The sequence below is a fragment of the Pipistrellus hanaki genome (assembly GCF_964339955.1).
Source record: "Pipistrellus hanaki genome assembly, chromosome: 1".
Classification (NCBI taxonomy): domain Eukaryota; kingdom Metazoa; phylum Chordata; class Mammalia; order Chiroptera; family Vespertilionidae; genus Pipistrellus; species Pipistrellus hanaki.
In genome coordinates this window covers 71,976,998-72,001,695 of record NC_140503.1, presented here as the reverse complement: position 1 = coordinate 72,001,695, position 24,698 = coordinate 71,976,998, and the positions used below count along the sequence as shown (strand labels likewise).

Genomic DNA, 24,698 nt, shown 5'->3' with positions numbered 1-24,698 from the left:
GATTCTCCTTAAAGGCTAAAAAGAATAACAATGCAGAAAATATATATCCCAAGTTAGCAGCATTATAATGTTCAATAACAACAAAATAGTGGTAGTGGTAATGATGATAATATCCCATTGCAGGTCATGCTAAATGCTATATATAAAAACATAAATCCAGTATTGAAGATGGGGCTACACATATCTGGAGATCTGACTTACGTGGGATGATCAAAAGTCGGGTGCCAGTTCCGAATGTGAGTTTCTGATAACCTGTATTCACACACTGAAATATCTCTATACAGAATGGCACCCTGTAGCTGGCATTCCTAAGTCACACACACGTTAGTTACTGGGAGAGTTCCTGTGTCTCTGTGCAAACACCAAAGTGGGAGGGGGTATACAATTTAGCTATTTAACCTTCTTTTCCCCAAGACCATTGGAAGGTGACAAGAAATAAGGCAGGATCCAAAAGAAGATCCTGGTTTGTCCAGAGTGGGTTATATAAAAATGTCACAGTCATTCAGTTGAAAGAGCCATTCATATCATTGCAGCGTTTCAGTCCTAGACAGGACTTCAGGCAGTTTTATCTACCCATGCTTTTTAAGTGTGTAGTTCATGTTTCCTGCACGATTGATGCTCATGAATACTATCTAATGCAGCAGTATCACGGGCCACTTATCTTCTTTAAATAGCAGACAAACCATGGGGGAGGAGGGAAATCAGTGAAGACAGCTGCCCCTCACTCTAATACAAACCAAGTTATTTCACAGAACTTACTTGCTTTAACAAATAGTCTTGTTCCTGTCCCAAAGAAAACTTTGAAGCTTCCAGTATTCCCCACAGTGGTTTGGGCTGTGACAAAATGGGCTATTCCCTTTCCCTTCCATTTTATACTACAGCTGGGGCATATGGGTCATTGCTAATAATAAGAGTGCTTTTTAATACTCCCCTAACAAAACCCATTTGTTATTTTCCCCTTGTTCTCGAACATATCTCACAGCTCCTGTCTACTGGAAGGTTAGTTCAGCAAAGAGTAGTCACTCTTCTGTGAGAACCAGAGACCAGGGTCCCCAGGTTTTAGTCCCAGCCCTAGTCTCACTGACTTTATGATATTGGACAAAGTAACCAAACTCCCTAGGACATAATTTTCTTATTAGAGTCTGAAAAAGGCGTTTCCTTAGCTCCCTTTCAGGGCTAAAATTATATCATCTAGCAATGTACAAACTGCCCTCACTGTTGCATTTTTCTATAACACAAATGAGTCAGGCACTTGCAGATCAGTCAAACTGGTGACTGGTCCACCTGGAGAAATACAAGAAATAGTGAGGGAAAGGGGAAGTCAGAGAAAAGGAGTATCTGCTGCTAGCTCTGCTCTCTCTTCTCTCCATTGGAGTAAATGTTCCCAGTGGCCCTTGAACTTTTTGTTTCTTCATTAAAATGGGAAGAGAATACTTTGGACACTTGAGGCATTCAAATCAAGATTTGACAAAGCTCCGACTCTAAGTGGTGGCAATATCTAAGAATACAAAAGATAAATTCCAATATATTTCCTTACTCACTGTGATTGGCATAATCTCTCATTTTTAAATAAGCCCTGGCATAGGGTCTGTGACATAAGATGGTGGAAAGAGCAAGGCTTGAGATCAGGAAGCTGACTCTGGTTTGAATCTAGACCCTGCCACTTATTAATCTTTTTTAAAAAAACAATCATGTTAGATCTTGGACAATTATTTCTCTGAGCCTCAGTTTCCTCTCCTGTAAAAGAGGAATACTGCCCTCTTCCCCATAGATTTGTTTAAAAACAAAAAATATCATATGTTATGCATGTTTATTACTTCTATGTTAAGTTAGATTATTGACTAACAAGGTTATTTTCTTTGGGTTATGGAATTTGTTTATGGACTAGCCATAAGAATCCATATCCTCGAATCATATAAACTCTAGGGTGGTATAGAAGAACAGATTTTGAGAGTTTCAACCTTTTCACCTCACACTGGAAGAGTATGGGGCACACAGTGGGGCAATGTGTGGTTCAGTGTCACATTGCTAGTTGCCACCTAATCCAATCTAGAACTACACTGAAACCACAAGCCCTGGGCTCCTTTCCCTGCACTTCACTGACTCTTCTTGGACAGTGATTTGTATAAAGAGACACAATCTATAAAGTGAACTGGGTATGGCTTACTTGGGGAATGGATAAAATGACCTTGAATATCCTCCCCACAGTGTGTCTCTGAGTCAATGGCAGTGGAAGTAGAAAGGGTCTATTACATCATGGCCAGACAATTTTCAGCTCTTCTAACCACACTCCCTCCCCCAAGCCCCTTTATCAGGCTCCATTTAGCTTAATTCCAGAGCTAAAAACATCAATATTAGACAGAGCTCTGTCAGCCTCATATCATGGGAAAAATTGAAATGGTTTGCTAACTTCTATTGCAAAGAAAATATGCTCATATAGTTTTTGATTACTTTTGCTAATTTATCGAGGTACCACAATTCTTAATACTTCAAAACTAGATTACAGTTAATTGTAAATAATATACAAATGTCAAAAATGAAATCTCCTTTTCTCTGGTTCACCATCACCAGAATGCATTTTGTCATTACCATGTAATCCCACACTTACTCAGCTCCACTTTTAGCTGCGTGCCTGTCCCAAAGGTGAGTGTGTTTGTTCCTCCCCATGAGTCCCACAGTGTCTGATGTCTCATAACAAACTCCCTTCTGTCACTCCACCTCTTTTCCTGATTTACCTACTGAGCTAGAAAACACTTAAGATTCAATATAGCTATTTGACTTACTCATATGTGAAAATAGTTCTCCCAGTGACACCAAATGGAATAAATTCATAGGCTGTTGGTGCTGGGAGACTAGAGAGGTTATCCAGATCTACTTCCCAAATTAGTGGTAGTAGTAATGATGATAATATCCTATTACAGATCATGCTAAATGCTATATATAAAAACATAAATCCAGTATTGGAGATGGGGCTAAACATTTCTGGAGATCTGACTTACGTGGGATGATCAAAAGTCGGGTGCCAGTTCCAAATGTTAGTTTCTGAAAACCTGTATTCACACACTGAAATATCTCTATACAGAATGGCACCCTGTAGCTGGCATTCCTAAGTCACATACACATGAGAAGACTGAGGCCCAGAGGCAAGAGATTTGCAGAAAGTACACTGCTCTTTGGCAGCAGAGACCAAAACAGGGTCAATTTGATTATGAATCTAATGTTTTTCCTTCTCTACCACACACTGAATGTACCGTGGCAATTACTTTATCCTCTTCTCCCCTTTTGCCTAGAAACTTGATTTCTGTGGGTGTCCGATTTCAATTAAACAAGCATTTAATTATTTATTTCTTTTAAAAGAACCATATTTGATACTTGATGGGATATATGAAGAGACTCTGTTCTCAAGGAATTTTCATTTTAATAGGCAGATCTTCCCAGTAATGAAAGATTTCCATGGCTATATATATATATCACAGACTGTCCAAAATACCACAGCTGAATTTGGGATAGAGGACAAAAGAATGGGAAGGATGCCTGGAGAGAGACTATAGACCAGGCTTTACACAGGAAACCAGGCTATTTCTGGAGAAACCAGGTTTGTCCTAATCATCTAGGCTGTTAGTCTCTACTCCATTCTGATCCAGTAAATTAGTTTTACTGTTATTTCCATCTTTTCTGTTAGCTATTTTTATTTTAAAATGCCCTCCATGAAGGCTCAATCTTAAATTCATAGGTCAACTGAGGAAATAAAGATGATGCATCCATAAGGGTAAAACACAGTAAAGACATGTAGATGCCTTAACTTACGTAAGAGGAAAACTAGGGTGGGATGGGGTCAACATTTACCTGGAGAGACGAGAAGCACAGTGCCCTTTCCAAAGGTGAGTGTGCTGTATCCTGAATTCACACTATAGCAACCCCTCATACAAAAACAGCCTGCCATGTTAGGCTTTCACTTGGGGAAGAGGGAAGAAAACCCCATCAATTTATGGATAGCCTATCATGTATCAAACTGGTTAACAATCTTTTGGACCACAACTACAACAACTGTGTCACAAGCTGAGATATTATTATTCTTATTTTACAAATGAACTAGTATTGCTACCAAAGACACAAATAGCCTAGATGCATGAGACAGATAAAAGGCATAAGATAGACAAATCTTAGGAGGAGCTATGAGGAGGAATCCTCTTTTGTATTCCTATAAAAGTGATATTGCACCTGTATTAGATATATACTCTGCAGGCAGTTCTCGGGTTACATTCGACTGGATGTATGTCCTTTTGTGGTTATATTGCCATCTCCCATTTATTTATTAAAAAAAAGTTCTGTCATTTTGATGTATTTACATATGTGCTTTATGTTTTTTATTATTTATTTACTACAAGTAAAGGTCAGGAATTGTTATCTTTCTTTTAATTTTTTTAACTGTTTCACTTCATTACTACTGTGTATGTGCTCCATGTGAGTGATGTAGGTGCTTATGTAAGTGAGTTCTGACTTACGACAAAAATTGCCTTACGTTGCACCATAGGAACGGATCTCTGACATAACCCGAGGACCTACTGTATATATGTATATATATGTATATATATGTATATATATGTAATATTATTAATTATTTTGCTAGAACCAGACACCAGAATTCTAGTAATAGTGATCCACCAAAATTCCAGCTCACCCACTATTACACATCATTTCTTGAGACCATGAAGTCACTTTACCCTCAATCTTTCCATTATTCCCACTTACCAGGCCTGACCAGCAGTCTAGTCCCACTCCCGAAGGTCCACTGATAGCCAGCATTGTTCCCACAGTGTTTCTTAGTCAGCCAAAAACTCACAAGCCCCACACATCCTTCTCATACTTGAGACTAGGAAATATGGTCCTTTCACCTACAAAGTAACTTTCTTTTTACATTCCACATAACAGGCCATTTGACTCAAATTTGGGCATTTATTGTGTACGTAACACTTAAAATGAAGTCTTTATCTACCGACATTTCTGCGTTTATCACCATTAAACTCATGATTTTCAGCTCTATTTACCCAACAGATGTATCTAGTCCTTGTGTCTCTATTAGAGTCATCAAGTTTTAAATTCTTGCCACAATGCCTCTCCTAATTTGGACTTCCATCAACCTGAAATGTCATGGAATAGGATCCAGATGATTGAGTGACAGCTTCTTGCTCCCCCAAGTTAACTTGTTCTGCAGACTCAGTGGGAGCCTTTTTACTCACTCAAGTCATGTTCTGCCCCAAAGCCAGGTCATCCTGTCTGCTTCAGGTGTGGTGAACAAACAAACAAACAAAACGAAAACACCACTCTCTTTTCTTTAGTTCTTATCCTTTGCAAATCTACTGTTTCTCATTTCTCATATTAGAACATTACAGAATAGTCTAGGAATCCTTCTACAATCTCTTTAGTCTTCTGAAAATGACCAGGAAAGGCCTATAATGTTCCATTATCTGCTCTAAACATTACAATCAGAAAGGAGACAACATGGGGAAGGAGAAATGCTTAGGAATTTAGACTTACTTGGGATGACTTGGAGCTTTGTCCCAGTTCCGAAGGTAACCTTTTGGTTACCCCCAAAATTCACACTATGATGCAGGCCTTTGCAGAATGGCTTCCTATATCCTGCCACTTTCACTTGGGTAGCATTTAAGTCACTCCAGTGAAAGAGAGAGTGTTTTTCACCAATGCTCATGACTATAGATCCATATGAAAAGTAGCTAAGAACCTGCATATGCATTTCTTTCATGTTGAATCACACTAGCTGACCTAGCCTATAGTTTTTATGTGTACAGCATTTAATAATTTATAAAATGTTTTCATATACATTAGCTTATTTTATCTTTAAAATAACTTATGATGTGATATTATATATTTTAATTTTACAGATGAAGAAATTGTGACCCAGAGGCACTAGTCAAGCCAGGTTTAGAAGAACTGGAAAGGTTCAGGCAAACTTTCTGTTTTTTCCTTTAGGATCAACTCTCTGACTTGGCTGTTACAGTCTATTATTTTTGGTTCATGTCTATGATTATTTTTCTCCACAGCTAGATTTTTCTATCCTCTGTGCCATTACTTTAACATTTCTTCCTACATCAGAATGCACATAGGTCTGCATAAACCATTAATTTCTTGACACTCAGGCCCTACAAATACTGCAGTAAGTTCAATGGGTCCCAGTAGCCACATTAAGTCTCCTGCTTTAGTGACATATCACCTGCTTACTGGGCTTTACTGATAATCTCATCCCACTCCCAGGGATAAATGTGTTATAAATCATAGACGTGCTACCTGACAACAATGCCTGAGCTACCTTGATAATAGAATAATGTGATTAGCATGCATCTCTCCTCCCCCATGAGAGCATTGGCTGGGATTCCCCCCTTTTTATTACTGGAATAAAGACTAAGCCCTGAAATTAAGGCTGTAAAAGACTCTTTTTCGGGCACCATAGTGGCTGATGGAGGGGAAAGCCTGAGAAGTGTCTGAGTGATATTCTTTGGACAACCCTGACACTTATTTTACCCAGTAATCCTGTTTTCCAGCCAAAGGAGACCAGCTTCAATCCCCATTTTTACTTAGGAACCAACTATACACAATCTCATGTTTAACAGATTGCTCCTATCCCTAGGTAACCTTTTCTTCCTTTATCACTTTAATGTATTTAAAAATTATTTGTGAGCATAGAGTGAAAGATGGGGTATAGTTAGAGTATTAAGGTTGGGGGACAGAATCCATTTCCCCCCCATTTTGTGTTAATGGTTCTCATTACTAAACTGCAATACCCCATTGAGTTAACGGATAAGGAGACATTTAGTCAGCCTGTGTACGATAAGCCAGCAGGATAAGTACAAGCATTATGATCACTAATAACCAGGTACTTACTAGAACTCACTGATACGGTAGTTCCCTTTCCAAAGACCAATGCAGATCCTGTCTGGTAGGCACAGTGAAACAAGGCCCTGCAGATACCTCATGCATCTACTCACTCACTCACTCACTCACTCACTCACTCACTCACTCACTCCACCTTGTATTTAACTATAAACAATGGAAATATATTATGTCCTTGCTCTGGCAAGGAACTCAGTGAGCTTTCCATGTTTGGGTTTGCAATAAAAAAGCTCTTTTAATTCTCGAGAAGGAGGGCAGATGGTGGTAGGTCCTTCACTCACTCAACCATGCACTGAACACCTCTGCATGTAGTACTAGTAAGGCACTGTGCTAGGCGCGGGGCATAGAGTGGAGAGCCACTCAGACGCCATCCCTGTCCTCATGGTGCTTGCAGTTTAGGGCACACCTGAACAAATAATTAGATAATATGATGTCAGGCAATGAAACTGCATGAATAAAATCAGCCTGGGCCACCAGAGAGCAGCTGAATTTGGTGGCTTGTTAGATTGGTTGAGCAGGAAAGGCCTCTCTGAGGAGATGAGATATGAAATGAGGGCCAGGCATGACCTCCACTTACAGATAAGTAAACTGAGGTCCTAGAAGATCAAAGTCTGGCTCCAAATCCACAGCATCAACTATAAACATGGGCCCTTCTCTCTGTTGAAGTACTAGGGCTAAGTCTACCATGTAAAACCCTGGTTAGAAAAGATGAAGTCAGACAGAAGTTCTTCCAAAGTGACTGTGGGATGTTATTTGGGTAATCGGAAACTGTGGCACTGCCCACTGAGGCATTGTTTGCCCACTTAATAGGGAAGCAGAATGGACACCGTCTCCTCATCTCAGTGGTCAGCTTATCAGAAAAAACCCACTCTGAGATGACAACACCTTCTCTTCTGGTTGGCATTCTCTTAAAAACAATGCAAACCATAACCTTATAGTTAGGATGGGGAGGGCATGAAGAACTCTCTACTCCCAATTAAGTCTGAATAAATTGAGGATACTTAGCAGTCCACTTAGATTTTCAAAAATACTTGTTATATGTCTCAATAATTATTTGAATTCAGAATTCATGGTAATACTTACTAGGATCCACTTTTAACCTGGTCCCCCTTCCAAAAACTAGCTTCTGGGTGTTTGAAAACCCCACACAGTGATCTATTTCACCACAAAAAACAAAGGGCACTTCATTTTCAAGTACAGGAATTCTCTCAGTGTTCTTTCACTTGGTTGAAACCCAGTTCAACACTAAGCACATATTTAGGTAAACTCAAGAAAAGTCATAAACTCACACACTCTTTGGGATGGAAGGAAACCTCAGAAACCATTCACTATAAACTCCCAATCTCACAAATTTTCCTCCTAAGCAATCTCAGGTTTTTATAATCTCCAAGGACAGTCTTGATCACCAATTCTCATGTACTATTTTTTTTTATAATGAGAAAGGTTAACCTTATTTCCAGATTTAGCCCTTTCTCTGCCACACTGAAGTTCATTAAGCTAACTCTCCAATAACATTTTTCATAAAATCTAACTTTTCAAAAATTATGAATCATCGGACAGACCATACTTTTCAGAGATTTCACACATATTATCTTATTTGAGTCTCACAAAATCTTTGAGCGAGGCAGAGCTAGGATCATAAACTCCAAACTGAAGCTTCGAGAGCTTGAGTGGTCTTCTCATTGCCTTGTGGTTGGCACATGGTTGGGTCAGATCCACAGTGTCCTTTGGCTCCTAGCTTAATGATTTAATTTGTACATATATCTTTCAAGTATCCTCCTCCTCTTTATTCCCTTCACCAATAAAAAAAGCAATATCACCAAAGCAAAAATAATAACTTCTCCCTCTGCCACCCAAAACACAACAAATCTAGACAAACCTCTAGCTCCTCTTTTTCAGAGCAATGTTTTTTTTTTTTTTTTTTTTTTTTTTTTTTTTTAATGCCTACATGCTTGTTGTGAGTCAGGAGGTAAGAGTTATCCACATTTCAGTTGCCTTAATTGGGAAAAATAAAGGCCAGAGGAGATAAATTAGAATGATAGTTATAGGGGCTGCAAAATGGTAAGGACAGCAATATGTTGAATCTTAGAAAACACAGGTCTTTGCCCTGCTATTGTGATCATGTTCAAATCACTTAACCACTCTGAATAGAGAGAGTCACCTCTTTCCACCTCCTTCTGCCTCATGGGACAATAGGAGAAGAGATAAGAAGAAATAAGAAAAGTTTCTTAATTATTTTCCTCCTCTTAAGACAACAGACCTTGGGAAATATTAAGAGAGCAATCCTTTACCCACACGGAATCTGTACATACATATGCGCTTATACATAAAAGCAACACTAAACATTTTAAAGGCAAGTTTGAGACAGATTAACATGGGCCAACTCAGCACACTTAGTTTAAAACTTATGGCCAGGCTCCTGCTTCAATGTTGGGAACAGAACTATAGCTCAGGCCCCGGTACTCACTTGGCTTCACTAACACCCTGGTTCCTCCTCCAAAAGTCAGCCTGTTCCCTGCGGTGTTAATCACAGTGATTCGAGGCCCAGCAAAAACCCGGGACAACGAGATCACACCTGGTAGATACCTGACAAAGGACATGTCTGTCCTATGGCCTTGGTAAAGTGCAGGGGCAGTATTTAGGGTAATGCAGTCTCCTAACATTGTACCCACCTTCTAGAGCTGAAATGTAAGTGGACATATGTTTAATTTAATCATATTTTTACTGATTTATCTGCTTTGGCTGTTTGGACCTGGATCTGTAAGTGAGGATAAGACCTTTATTCAGCGGTCCACTTGACCATTTTTAACCCACAAAAGAACTCGAGAACAGGAAGTTCTATAAGCTCAGGGATCCTCAGAGTCAGGCTGCTCATCTATCTAATGAGAGGAAATGCTAATGACCATGTGCATACACAAACATGCACACTGCTAGGGTCTCTACATTCACATGAGTGCCCAGGGAAGGCCCCAAACAAAGGAAGGACACTTCAGTCCTGGGTTCGCCCAGGCCCTCCCAGCTGCTGTGCACTTCAGATCAGCTTTACCTTCCTTGGTCCAAGTTCAGACCCAGATCCCCTCCAGCTATTCTAGAGCCAATTCATTGACAGGACTAGTACTAAGGAAGGGGGTGAGGAGGTTTCTTGGGAAAAGTTTACAGAGTACGATGCAAAGATCATTCTTGATAAGAAAGGACTGTAATAGCCAATGGAGTTTCTAACAGGGTGATGGCCAAAAATCACCAGTCCTTTGGAAAGTGTTTAAATTAGATGGAACTTTGCTATCTCTCAGGGGACAATTGGTCTGTGGTAACAACAGTCTTCCTTTCTTCAGAGTCCCTCCTATCAGAAAGCAATTACCAGTCCTTTGGAAAGTGTTTAAATTGGACTCAAGGAAGAAACCTTGTAAATTTGTCCTCCAATTTGGCATTCTGGGCGGAGGGCCATATCCTGCTCCTAGTGTTGAGTATAGACAAGAGTGGGTTTTTCAGGTTGCCTCGCACACTCTGGGACTGCCCTTTGCTTATGGTGAGATGAACACAGTCTCCTCTCAGATCATCTTAAAAGGGACCCTTGGCTGTCTTGACCTTCCTTGTACTTCCCACCCCAGTTTTAGGAAAAAGGGTCCTTTAGAAGGGGCAGTAGACATATTCCCTTAATTTTGAGGCTATGGAGTATTCATCTCCCTCTCAAGTTCTTTACAATAATATTTCCCTGGAGTAAAAACAGCCCACTCACCAGGCCATACAGTTAGTTGAGTTCCTTTTCCAAAGGACAGCTTCCCCAGGGCTGAACCTCCTCCGACACAGTGTTGGCCCCCTTTACGTAAACCTGGTCCTACTGTCCTCTGTCAACCTCCTCCCTGCCCCGAAGGATAAGGTTGAAAATTCTCCTCCATCCTCTTTAAGTGGCTTTAACTCTTTTTCTTGTGCAGCTGGCAGTCTAAGCTGGACATCAGTCCTCAGAGGCTATCTCTCAGGGGACAATTGGTCTGCGGTAACAATAGTCTCCCTACCTTCAGAGGCCCCTCCTATCAGAAAGCAATTACCAGTCCTTTTGAAAGTGTTTAAATTGGACAGAACTTTGCTTTCCTGGCCCTATTTCTCAGTATAAAAGGCTGCTCACTTACTTGGATTGACATTACCTTTGGCTCTCTTCCCTAAGCTGAATTTGTGAAAACTTTGACAGACCAAATCTGTCCTCCACAAAAGCACCTCATTTTCCTCATTCAGCCTCGGATCCTCCCTACAGGCATTCCCCCTTTCTCGACTTTTTTTTTTTCTCTCTTCACGATAGCCCATTTTATTTTTCCATTTATTGCACCGAGAAATCATACCCCATCACCTAGACATAAAAATCACAAATAGGCTTCAGCTCATGAATAATTTGATGATCTATTTCTTGGGATGTCAAAATAATAAAAACAGAAGAAACAGGTCTGAGCTCACCTTTTTTTTTTATCCTCTAGTCTTGAGTCATGGAATCTTTGCACGTGGAGTTGAAAGGGAGCCTAGAGAGGATTCAGCTCAATGTCTAAGAGGGCATAGAAATCCCTTCTCTAATACCCGATATTAGCCTTGGGAACCCAGCCTGAAGGTCTCCAAGGAAGGAGACTCCTGCTCTTCACCAGCAGCCTTCCCACTGCAGGTTGGTTCTACTTGTTCAAAAAGATTCCACAGGCACCTGAGACACATCTGCTCCCACCCATGGTTTTGATTTGCTTTCTGTACTAACCCCTTTGTCTACACAGCAAGGCTTCAAATATTTGAAAAGAGTTACAGCCCATCTTAACCCAGCCCCGGGATATCCTCTCTCACTACTTTTAGGGATCTGAGATAATTTTAGATACTTTACTTGGTTTTTGTCTGCACCCCCCCAACAAGTTGATCACCGTGAAGGCATTCCCGAGGAAGAGAGACATCCTGAGGTAAAAGAGGTGAGGAAGAGGCATGAGGTGGGAAGATCATGATCCTAATGCAAACTGGGAAAGCTTTTTGGAATTTAGGTACTGACCATTGTGTTTCCCAGGTGAAATTGCTCATAACTGTTCGCACCATTTTGTTTTAACAGGATTCTGACTTTATCCTTTTTTACTTACTTGCACTCACAGTTACTGTGGTTCCTGCTCCAAAGGTGAACTGGTAGTTAGACCCACAGTGCTAGGTCTTCCTACACAAACCTTGTCAGCACTGTGGTTGAGTGGGTGAGGGCACAGGCAGGCTGACCAAGCCCGACTCTACCCTCTGTGCCGTGAGCCCTTAGCTAACTATTTTAACCTTTCGCTTTTTCACTTTTCCACGGTTTCTTCATCTGTTAAAGTGGGGGCGACGAGAATGATCTTAGAGGATTGTGAAAAAGGTTAAATGAGTTAAAGTATGACAGGCATTTACAAAGTACTTTGCACATAGCCAAGTGTTCAATAAATGTTAGTTATTAGAGTATCAAGAGTATCTAATTCTTTTCATCTTTTAAAAATATGTCTAATTTTCCATTTATCATACACATCTCCTCTCTGAAGTCCTAAACATTCATAGATACTTTACATTATATCCAAATGCTCTTTTGTCAACTAGTAAAAGTAGCAACAATTAAAATCTGGAAATTTCCTTTACATCGGGTAACATGTTGTAACAGGAGGATGGTTGGCAGTTTCAGAATGTTTACTGAATCATAGGATTTGTTTACTAAGTGTTACATCTGTTTAAGAGAAATATGTACAAGGAATGATAAAATGTTATGAGAAGGGACCACAAACACAAAATAGCTCAAAACAAATACAAACTGATGGGAGGAATTTAGGATAATAATTTTGGTGATTTCCTCTTGTAGACAATTAAAACTTACTTGGCTTTACACTGAGTTTGGTCCCAGCTCCGAAGTAAAATCTGTTGCTGTTGTACACTATGTTTGCTGTCATTACAAAAAGTCTCCTCGGACTTCCTAAAAGGGAGGTGTCTTATCCAGTGATAACCAACCTATTTGGGTCAAGACTAACTCCACCCAACCAGCTTTTTTGCTATTTCCTTAGAAAATTCAAGAACCAAAGTGAGGAATGAGCCAAGAAGGCACATTCATTATTAGAGACAGGCATGAAAAGGGCAACTGATTTTCTTCAGTGGTTTTATCGATTTCTTTTCTTTAGCTTTCTGCTTGGGTTCATTCTTGTGTCTTCTGTGTTTCATACACACAATATTTGAGACAAGGACACTGTAAGTAAATGTTCCTTACATTTTTCTAATTATAAATGAAAATTCTCCTGGGATGGACTGGATTGTGAGAAAAGTCCTTACTTGGCCTTTAGCTCCAGGGCTATCTGGCGGCTTCTCTCCCCGAGTCTGTATCTGGATCTGTGCTGTGCTCAAAAACCTGATTTGAGCTTCTCCTAATGACCCCTGAGCTGTGTCAATCGGCTAGCTGTATTCTGTATGCACGATCTAAGGAGATCACAATATCCTACCTGTCAAAGTACATTATAAAACCAAATGTACTTGAACATCCATATCGACTCCCTCCTCTAGCCTCCACAATAAAATTGTACATTTTGGCTCCCCCCCCCCCCCCCCTGCTTTCTGCCTGTATAATCCCTTTAGCAAGAGGGGGGAAAAAGAGATTGCAGTGTTGACTGTCATTTGCAAGTCTAGATGAAACCTTATTTATGAGCAAAATATTTTGCTGACAATTTCAAGAGAAAGGAAATCTCAGTGCCAACAATTTCAGACACCCACACGGTTTGGGTTTAAACAAATCTCAACAAATGAACACAGTTATGAGAAATAAAATAGAGGTGACTTTAGTCAAAGCCAAGTAATTATAACGCTTCTGCAGTTTTGGAGCGCGAGGGGCTTACTTGTTCTGACTTGCAGAAATAATAAGCAGTGTGCTACAGGGAGGGCACCAGAGAGCAAGAGAAACAGAATATCACTTCAATATCTTAAATGGGCACCTTTGAGTTTAGTGACTTAAGTACAAAATAAGCTAGAACAGGCTAGAAATAAATGTAGCTGGATAACCAGACTTGGTTTAACATAGTTACTGGTAAAACCATCGTGTAGCATTTTGTCTGGTTTCAGTGAAAATGTGAGAAACAGAGGCTCCCTTTGTGGAATCTGTTCCTGTTTCTCAGCAATTCTTCTAGGTTAAGATTGCTTCTCCCTGCCCCTTTTCATCAATACCATTCCAAACTTAGCAGGAGGCTTCTCTTTTGCTTTTTTTTTTTTTTTTTTTATAAAGAATTCTCTTCCTACATTACCCTTTTAGGTATGCATTGCTTATGTCTCTCTCTCTCTCTCACCCTCAACCCCAAGACCCATTAAGTAACATATATGCTGGTATATATTTGTAGATGAATAAATCAGTGTAAAGAGTATCTGATTGTGGTGACCTACCAGGTACAACAGTCAGTTGGGTCCCAGATCCAAAGGTGAGCTGCCCGCCTGAACCAGACAGAAGAAGCACTGTGATATGCCCAACTACAAAAACCAGACCAAATAGGCCATTGGCAGAGGACAGAGGAAAGAGTTGGCAGTGACTTCTGTCAAATAAGCCTGTATCATTGTCAGCCTAGGGTTGATCTGGAATAACCAAATTGCCTGCCTACAGATCCTCAGGAAACCCTTCTTTGTTTTTTTTTATTCCCACTTTCTTTCAGGGAATCTTTGTTTCTGCTACAGAGTTCTAAGCACCAAATGTATGCTCTCAATATATGTGTTAGAGTGAGTGCTCTTCTATTTTAGAAGTCGAACCAGTGTTCATATGTTCTCATCCAAGAAGGCTCACAAAGCCCAGGACTGAGAACATTTCTCTTCCTCTCTGGACATCAGCGGATTACACCACCAGGAAGCTGCACACATCCTCGAGTCCTCCTGCGACTTAGTCAACAGGGTCTAAATGATGTATAGAGCTGGCATTATCTAGCTGTTTTGACCATTAGTTTGATATTGCTAAAATAATTTTATAATGATCAAATTACCAGGGGAATTTCTAATTTACACTTCACATCCGGGTCATTTCTTTTCTTATGACTAAAGTGGTTTCTGTGCTGGTTTAGTTGCTAAAAAAAACTTTAAAACTGCAACAAAAATCAATTTTTCTATTTCCTAAGGTAGGGAGGATGCATAAAAGGGTCATGCTCAAGAGGGATCAAGATATGGAACATCATATCCAAGGGACCAACTGGGACCCACTTCCAGAACGTAAGTTCCCTGAGGGCTGTAGCTCACTGAGTTTGTTCCCTGGACTGGGCACTGAGCCTGGCATAGGATAGATGCACAAAAATAACTCCCAGAGGAATCCTGCAGACCCCTCAAACTGCAGGCCAGGGAAATTGATAGAGACAGCTTCAGCAAATGGAGAGTTAAGCTCTAGTCCTATTCAGCCATGTGCTGGCTGTGGGGCCATGATCAGTCTCTTCTCATAGTCTCAGTTTCCTCATAAATGGAGACAGTCAGAAGGGATGACTTACAGAATCCTCTCTGCTCCATGAGGCTATGCTGTACAAATTTTTGGCCTAAAAATCTTAGAAATAGAAAATGTCCCACAGTACTTATAAATAAACTTTTTTACAAAAGTGACTTTCCAGGCTTTGGGAGAGGCTAATCACAGTTATTTTGGTCAATAATCGTTGCAAGGTTCCTGCTATAAACTGACGTAATCTTAGCCAAAGAGAATAGTGCCTCAGAGGCTTGTTAAGGAATTAGAAGTCTTGTCCACTGATTACTGTACAAATCCAGGGCTACAAATTCTCACCAGTACCCCAGGGAATCAGTCACATGTTTTTAGTTCCACCAACATACGTATATTCTGGGAGCAATTCCCAGAGATTCCCCTACATGGCCCATTGGGCACCAAGATGTCAGCTCCTAGCCAGGGAGACTTTTGTCCCCCTTTTTTTTCTGATGCTCATTCACCCTTTCTAAACTTTCTTTCTATAGTGAATAATTTGGCCCAAATCAGTCCTTAATCCACAGACACTGCTTAATCCAGGGATATACTTTTATACTTACTGGGCTTCACAGATAACTCAGTTCCCTGTCCGAAGATAAGCTTTCCTCCCTGGTTATAATTCACACTGTGTTACACATCCTGTCAAGAACACATCCAATCTCCCTGAACACATTTCTAATCCTCCACCCAAACTCCACGGCAGATCCCTCCCACACCGCAGCACCAGCCACGGCTCTCCTTATCACTGTAACCTTTCCTTTCCTTATAAGGGGCGTAAGGTACGCACACAGGGGACTGGCAAAGAATAATGAGGATTCCCATTTATCCAAAATGTTTCTACTTAGCACCAAACTGATTTCTCATTTTTGCTTAATGGCTCTGGCTATTGCTGTTCAGGGAAATGGCTTCCTTTCAAATGTGTTTCTGATGGTCTTGGCTAGGAATCCTTGGCAACCGGGGTTGACATGGAGGGCGGGGAGGCTCCAGGGAATCAGGCTTACCTGGGGTGACCACAACCAGGGTCCCCACTCCAAAATGCAATTTCCCCCAGTCGCCAGCTGTCACACTGTGACAAACACCTCTACAAAACGGCTCCCCAGACAAGACAGCTGCTAAATGAAGACAAACTGCTCATGGGGAAACAATCTCGCCACGCAAGGAGGGAACTGCATGATATGAGATATAAGCTTTTCCCTCCCTTCTCTTCTAATTTTTCTTCTTTCAAAGCGCCAAGGATGATGGGTGCCTAGCGCTGCATTACTTCCCAGGCATCAGGGCCAGAGAGTGGCAGGCACCGCTGGGGTTAAGGAAGCTGCGCCAGACCCGCTCCCCTTTGCAGTGAAAAACACCAGGAATTTACCTAATGCCACACCTGGTCCTCAGCACCTCTGGGGCTCATATGACAGTTGATTACCACTGCCACCTTCTCATTTAAATAATCTGATGCTTTGAATTCAGGAGTCTCCTGGAAAACTGTCCTAGGATCCCCGAGTTCTGCTTTTTGTTGGGACAAAGCCAATCACTGGCCTCTACTTGCCTCTGTGTGTAAGTCTCTGAAATGGGGATAACCACGGAAGGCCTTCTGGGACAGATGTGCCTTCAGATGGTTTTTCTTATTGGAAGTCTGAGAGAGTGGATGGACCCAAAGGCTGGGGAATGGGTGGGATCCTGGTGGGTTGTTTTCCCTCCACACCTCTCAGAGCTCCTTCAAGGATGAGGGAGGAGACCAGGCCTTGGGCCTTGGTCTGCTCAGCCTTTTAATGTCCTTCTGACCAAGGAGGCCCCTGTGGAATAGAGAGCAGGTCTGCTTTTCGAAGATAATCACATTCAGTGCACAATTTCAAATTAGATGCCACTTACTTGGCTTGACAAGCAGCCTCGTCCCCTTCCCATAGATAAAGGAGAAGCCTTGTCCTTCTGCACAGTGATTATCTCAGCATCAAAAACCTGCCAGCTCAGCTTCCACCCACACGGAGCCCTCCTGAGAAGAGAAATCTTCCTGTATTTCCTCGGGGTTTATTTTCACAGGCCTGTGATTTTCCTCCTTGAACAAACAACCCCTTCCTCTCTGTATTGTTCTGAGATCCTGTGGTCTCTCCCTTTCCACCTCCTGCTCCATCCAGGCTCCTGAGGTCACAAGGGACCCAAGTCCCAATCCCCAGGCTCATTTCCTCTCCCACCTAAATGTACTCACAGGGCAGCACAGACAATCTGGTTCCGCCACCGAAGCTCAAACCCTGGGCATAGTTATTCCCCACAGTGCCTCTGGGCTTTGCAAAAACCCACAGGCTCACTGGCCCGTCTCAACACCACAACCACCCGGGACCCACATCTTGTGTTTTTGGCTCCAGGATTAAAAAGCCAGCCTGTGTGTCCTGTCCAGTCCTGAGAACAAAGGCAGTTTGGGACACACCTAGCAGAGGTTCCGAAACAGCCCAGCAACCACAGTGTCATCCCCACTAATGAGCCAGAGTTTTGTTTTCAGAGAGAGAGGCTCCAGGGAGCTGGGAAGAGGTTCTTTCATTTCTCCTCCTGCCTGCAGGCAGGGCTGCACTTCAATCACCTCTGATAGGAGGGGGTCTATCTCCTTTCAAAAACCCTCTAGAGAAAGTGCTCTGGCAACTGCTCCTGACAGCTCATTTTCATTGTTCAAAAACCCATTAGGAAAGTTTTACCAGGAACCTCACCCCCTTCTTCTTGCAGTATTAGCCTTAAACCGGAGTCTGAACCCTGGTGGAATAGGAGAACACAGCCCTGCAGCCTGTGCTTAATGCCTGCTTCCCGGACTCAAATGCAACGCCCACCTTACCCTCAGTCTCTTTTCTTCAATATCAAAGCCTCAATGTTCCCTCTGTGGACCTTACTGACCCCCCCACCTGGGCCCGAGAGCTTCATTTAGGGGCCATTTTCAGGCGCCATATTGCTCAGAGCTTCACTACCCACAGAGGCAGAAGGACAATTTTGGGATAAGTTGTTCTTCCCTGAGAAGCATTTATCCTTTCTCTGTCCCTGTCCTTCCACATGTCTTGGGAAGGGGTGGGGTTGGGAGGACTTTGGAGGCAGGAACACTGGGGTCAGTGTGGCAACAGGGTGGTGCGAGGTGTCAGTTCTCCAGCTCTGGCAGGGCAGGCTGTGAGCCAAGTGCCTGCTCCGGGGCTTGTGCATAGCTTCAGGAGCAAGCTGTCTGCAGAGACCTCTCCCTGCCTCTGAGACCGGGATGATTTTATATTTAAATCAGCCAGGATTCTTTGTATTTCCACTTAGACACTTTCATATCCCAGGTGAAGAACTTCATAGAACAGGCTGACATTCTCCCCCCTCACCCTCATGCCGGCTCTTCTCCTGATGCAGACAGAGCCTTGACAGAGAGCCCGAGGGTGGAACAAAAGCCTGACTGCGCATTGGAGATGATGTTTATCATTATTATTAATAGCCAGAGTTTAATGAGATGTTTCTGTGTTTTGGACACTATGCAAAATACTGTCCCTCTATTATGTTATTTGGTCTTTACAACAACTCAGCAAGATAGGTATATTTATGGATGGGGAAACTGAGGCTCAGATAGGTGAACTAATTCGCCCAAGGTCACACCGCTCGTAAAGCAGTGGAGCCAGGACTTGAATTTGGGTTTTCCTTTCTCCAAAGCTCATGCCATACTGCCTAACCCATCACCCCCGGCTTCACACTGTCCCAGGGGACTCGTGGAGGACCCAGAGCTGAGACTCATGTTCTGCAGGAGAAATTTTATTCTTACACTAGATGCCCAAAGTTCCACCGGCTCTTTTCAGAGATTTAAATTACAGTGAGGGTGGGGGATGGTTAACGTTAGATGTAAAAAAGTACTCTCTGGCAGCAGGAGTTGCTAAATTGTGGAATTACAGAGAGAGAAGTGAGGGATTTTAAAGCAGAGGAGAGAAGCAACCCGCTTTGGGAAAAGAACATTAATAAAGAGCCTAAGCAGATGTATAGGATTAAAGTATTTTTTGAACTAATGATTTGATTGATTGTCCCTAAAGGCCCAGCCGGAGAAGAACACGACTTACTTGGTTTCACAGTGAGCGTGGTCCCATCCCCAAAGGTTAATTTGCCTGTGTTGCTGGTACACAGTGCTCAGTGCTATTGCAAAAACCTTGACTGGGGCCTTTAGGAAGACAGGTGGAGGTGGAGGAAGCAAGCAGGAAAACAAAACCTGAAATGACTGCCTCTGGCCAAACATCTCTTTGTAATTAGGTTAGAACATGAGATGAATACTAATAATTAGCAACTTCCCAGCACGCTGTTCTTTGCCATAATTTTCCTTGAAAGAATGGGCCTTGGCAGGGGCAGCTCCTGGGAAACTCAAAGTGGCTCCTTCGTGGTCTCCTGGAATCACATCTTGTTTGTTATTCCTGCAGGCCCTATGTCTATTTTCATCCAATTCCCCTCCTACTTTCCCTAGAACTTCCTCCTCCTGGAGGCTCGCATATTTTCTCAGGGAGAGACTATGTGGATATTAAAAGCCAAATACAGTGCCCCAGGGAACATGTGCATTAATAACCTTGTTTTCCGACTGGTATCACGAACCACCCAACACAGACCAAGCAAAGAAAACACCACCTGTGTTTTGACAGCTTCTGCATGATGGAAGATCGGCTTCTTGGGAAGAATAATTAGCCAGAAAGAAGAACTTACTTGGTGTGACCAAGAGTTTGGTGCCCTTCCCGAAAGTTAGTAATTCCAAACTCCAGAGTGTGCACAGAGTCTCTTTTCTTTGCAAAAATCCCACAGATGCTGAGAAAAATTAAACCCCTCACAGCACAGGAGTAGTGCTGACAAAAGAGCTCAGATGTAACAATAGCCAGACAAGAGGCAAAAGAGAAGAGCAGGTACTGGAGTCCTGCAGAGACCCACTGGATTTCAGAGGTCATCTGTTCCGTCCTCCTGTCTGCAGACACGGTGCTCTCTGACCAAATCCCCATCTAATCTTTAAGAGCTCCTGGGAAGGTGGCTCTCCTTTTGCCAACAGCCTTTGCATTAAAGCAACTGTTTTTTATATCTAACTGAAATCTGCAAACTGCAGACTGCATTCTTTATGTCTCAAGCTTCCCTCCTTGAAGACAGGAGTTTTCATGCCAACATATTACAGACAGACACTCATCACAACATACCCAGCCAGTCCCAGTGGTCACCTTTGGGGAGGAAAATGATATTCAAGGAAGGGTGTTTGTGTCTAAATGCATATTGGATTTATCTGCAATTTGAATTGCTTTTACAAGGAGAAATTTTAATGCATTGCTTACACAAATTAAAATTAATAACATTAAATAGAAACCCACAATATATTTAAAAATGGCTCTCGCCTCCTTGTGCTCCCTAGACTCAGGAGTCTCAGATTCTCCATCCTAGAGGTTTGGTCTCCTGGGATCAGAGGAGGGAACTGGGCCAGAGTTTGTGGTCAGAGCAAGCTGGAGGTGCTGAGGCCAGACTGATACATGTGCTTGCCCATGTGAGTCTGGCTGGCTTTTGAATTATGCTAGAGTAATCTGACCATCTTCCTGCTCAACACTAACTTCCCAGGTCCTAGCAGACCTTTCTTGGTACCCTAAAAGCATTTGTAGGTACACTGAAACATCAGTCAAAGGAAAAAGCTATTGCTGATCAAAACCAGGATGGCCAGGGACACTTACTTGTAGTCACAGAAAGTCTTGTGCCCTTTCCAAAGACAAGCTGCCTGCCTCCTGAATCCCCACAGTGATCATCTCCACAACAAAAACTGATGTTTTCTCTTAATCCTTTCTCCTGGTAGAATAACCCAGAAATCTCCCTATTTAACCATAGCTTTTGCTTTCCCTTAGCACATCTTTGCCTCCTTCTTCCCGATTCTCTATAAAATGCGGCATGATTAACATGCCCCTGGTTTTGACTGCCTGCTTTGCCAATAAGAGCTTCCATACATGGAGTTGTGACTCAAGAATGCATTTCTGAACTGCCTGCGAATGTCCAACTTATTGTTAGCCTATGAAAAATATTCCAAAGGAAATCCCTGTCTCTGGCCTCAAACTGAACTCTTTGCTGTACTAGAAATAAAAACAAAAAGTGGTTACTTTCCCTAAATGAAGAAAAGGACTTGGAAAATGGCACAGAGAAGGCTTAATGTGAAATGTTGCTCTTGGCTGACATATCATCTTTGATGCCTCTCACATTGAACTAGCTCTTTAGAAAGTTATCTCCTGCCCATCCCTGGAACAAGGGAAATGAGAAGGCATGGGTATCAGAGCCAGGAATTTTTGAAGAAGCCGGACAGAGAAAAGTGGGTCTTTGTGAAGAGTGGAAGGAGAGGGGTCATAGGTAGCTGGGCCATTTCCAAAACCACGTTGGTTGGAGCCAGAAATCACACTGGGCTTAGCAATGTGTCCAAACAACTCCACTGGGGACAAACCTGGGGGAGATTTGAAGATAAACTCTGGACAAAGTGTCACAATTTTTACTTTTTGTAATATATAAACAAGAAAAAGATAATTCATTTCTAAGCAGCAGGACCCTGGCAGCAACTTTCTCAGCTCTAGAGGGGAAGACTTTGGTGTTTGGCTAAGCTGTGGAAGGACTCACATGCCAGAGAAACTTTTCCCACCTAAACCAAAACCACTTTTAACTCCATGGGGGTCAATATAAAAAAATCACACGAATAGCACTTACTGGGGAGAACATGAAGTCGAGTCCCTTTTCCAAAGGTGAGTTTGTTAACATTTTGTACACCGTGATTGGGGTCATAACAAAAACTCCTAGTGACTCATTTTAGGAAAGCTACACATCCCTGGGTGGGTATTTCACCTTCATGGGACTTAACAAATTCCCACATAGTCTCCTCTACTATAACAAACAGGTCTCATTATCGCTTCAGCCATCTTTCTCCGTGTCTCCTGGTTGTTTTGCTTGAATTTTATGCTGCTTATTGTAAATATGCACAGAGGAAATTGGATGACCTCATTTGACACTGAAAATGAATTATAAAAACAACAGTTCCATAAACTGCTCTGTGCTATCACACACAGTTCTGTAACTTTAGGCAAAAATAAATGACTGTGCAGACAGCCACATTAGAAATCCACTCTTCAGAGTCCCCCAAAAGATGGGGCAGGGAGGGGCCATGTCAGACACACATCTGAATTTCCACCTGATATAGAACTGCATTGCAGAGCCCCACATCACCCTCAGCTATGTTCTAGAGTGGCCTTATCATCAAATCCTGAAGATACCTCACTTTAGGCCAAGTACAGGTTTGCTACATGCATTATAGCTCTGCCCTACCTGAGGGTAGTGAAATTCATTGTGGCCCAGAGGGATCCCAGTCTTTCAGGAAATGTTCTCCTTTCACAGTCCAAGAACATGGCCACTCACTACCAAGTGATGAAAACTTGATGCCATTCCCACTGGCCCTGATGGGTCCTTGTTTGACTCCTTAAGAACCAAACCTCACTGCCTATTTCTCATTGTCTAATTAACCCTCTCTACCTAATGACTACTCTTTATCACAGTCATTTAAAAAAATTAACATGGGTTGGTCATGCTTACTAAATCTAAAACTTATGGAGTCAGGTAGCTGGTTTCCTTGTCTGGAAATTTCCCATAGCTAAACTGTTTAAAAATAGGCTATCCTACTTTAAAACTATCCTGATTGGTTATTCCAAAGTCTCATTTATAACCTGTTGCAGGGTTTAATAACCCAGGCAGTCAACTTCACAATACCTGTTTCTTAATACTATTTTTTTGACTGGCAATTTGATGGTTCCTGCTGTCCCCAAAATGGCATTAAGGAGGAACTGACACTCCAGATACATCCGTAAGGATGCCAAGATCTTGAATTTTTTATTTTCCTCCTCCCCATTGAGATACATTTAAAACGTTTCTACTCCCCATGGAGACATTGATCATTAAACAAACATCTTGTTATCATGCCTGCCATTTTATTTTACTCTGAATTTCTTTTCAGGTGTTTATAAAGCCATCTGGGATCATCAATTAATCTCTGAACTGTATGGTTTTTGTAAAACCCCATTGCATTTGAACAGTAAAGTTGTTTTTAGTAAAATTTGACATGAATGAGACTAGATGTGGATATTTGTCAAAATGAGACAATGTTTAGGTTTCCTATTAGGTCTTTAGAATAAATACATATGTAGCAATGAAAGACAAAGAAAATACTTTCTGCATATTAGTGGTGCTTCAAATGAGATCAATTCTAATTTTTTAATAGAATAAAAGACAAGATTAATAGGCAAAATCACAGTAAACACACAAATCATTGCAGAGCACAGTTGAAGAGATACCGTGGCTGTAAATAACTCACAGCCCTGTATCTCTTTGGAGATACTGTATTAAAGGCAATTTGGCATTGTCTCATTTTACTTTGTTTATCATTAGTACTCTATTCTCAACAATCACAAGTGTTTCATACATTTGCAAAAGGTACAGTTGTCTACATACTAAATGAAATCTCCACTAACTTCACAGGATTTATTTGTTGTGTCAATATAAAAAGAACATGTTCACTTACTGGGCTTAACCACTAGCTGGGTTCCAGTTCCAAAGAAGATTCTGGCATTATTATTCCCACAGCATTTCCTGCCTTTACTGAAACCCCTAGCCAAACCTCACCAAACACAAGGTACCACGGTGAGGGGGCATTTGGATTCTCTATGATTTTTAAGTTTCTGTGTCTCTAGAAAATGGCCATTTATAACATGAAGAAAATAATTGGTTTTGTTACATAAAGCAATAATTTTTATTTTAAAAGGCTAATCGTACGAGCTTTTAAAACCCTTTTGCATTTCTAGGCTTAAATCTGCCAAAGCTGAGTCAAATAATTTGTTAACAACTCTTGCTGGGTCTGTAGGGATGATGCATTCCTATGTCCACAGGGAGGTTTTCCAGCTGCAGAGCCAACTGAACTCACATCCAGGCTCCACTTAAACCCAATTCCATGGTCCTGTCCCCTACTCAGTGGTCAAGTGATTTCAAAGCTTTCTCACTGTGTAATAGATTCTATGTGGCAGCCTAAGAAAAGATTTCACTAGGGGAGAAGAGCAAAATGCAAAGTCCTATCTTTCCCCAAAGAAATTCCATCATGGACATGTATGGTATTTTAGACAGACAAGGGTAGGAGTTATAAAACATGACCCAAAGTCCAATTCTGAAATAAGTGGAAAAAGTGAACATATCTGTAATAATAAAAGAGTAATATGCTAATTAAACTGGACAGCCAAACGACCTTCCGGATGACCTTCCTAACGAAGCTGTGAGGGCTGAGGCAAGCTGCCACAGCTACCAGGGCTGAGCCCCTTGCATGAATTTCATTCATCGTGCCTCTAGT

General features: G+C 41.7%; 1 gene segment (V, D, J or C); it reads right to left on the bottom strand.

Annotated features, from left to right (window-relative positions):
• Positions 1-21,385, bottom strand: part of LOC311611457 (T-cell receptor alpha chain constant-like) — a 37,091-nt gene extending 15,706 nt beyond the window's left edge. The window contains exon 1 of the C gene segment in view: positions 21,016-21,385.
• Between the last annotated feature and the right edge of the window lie 3,313 nt (positions 21,386-24,698).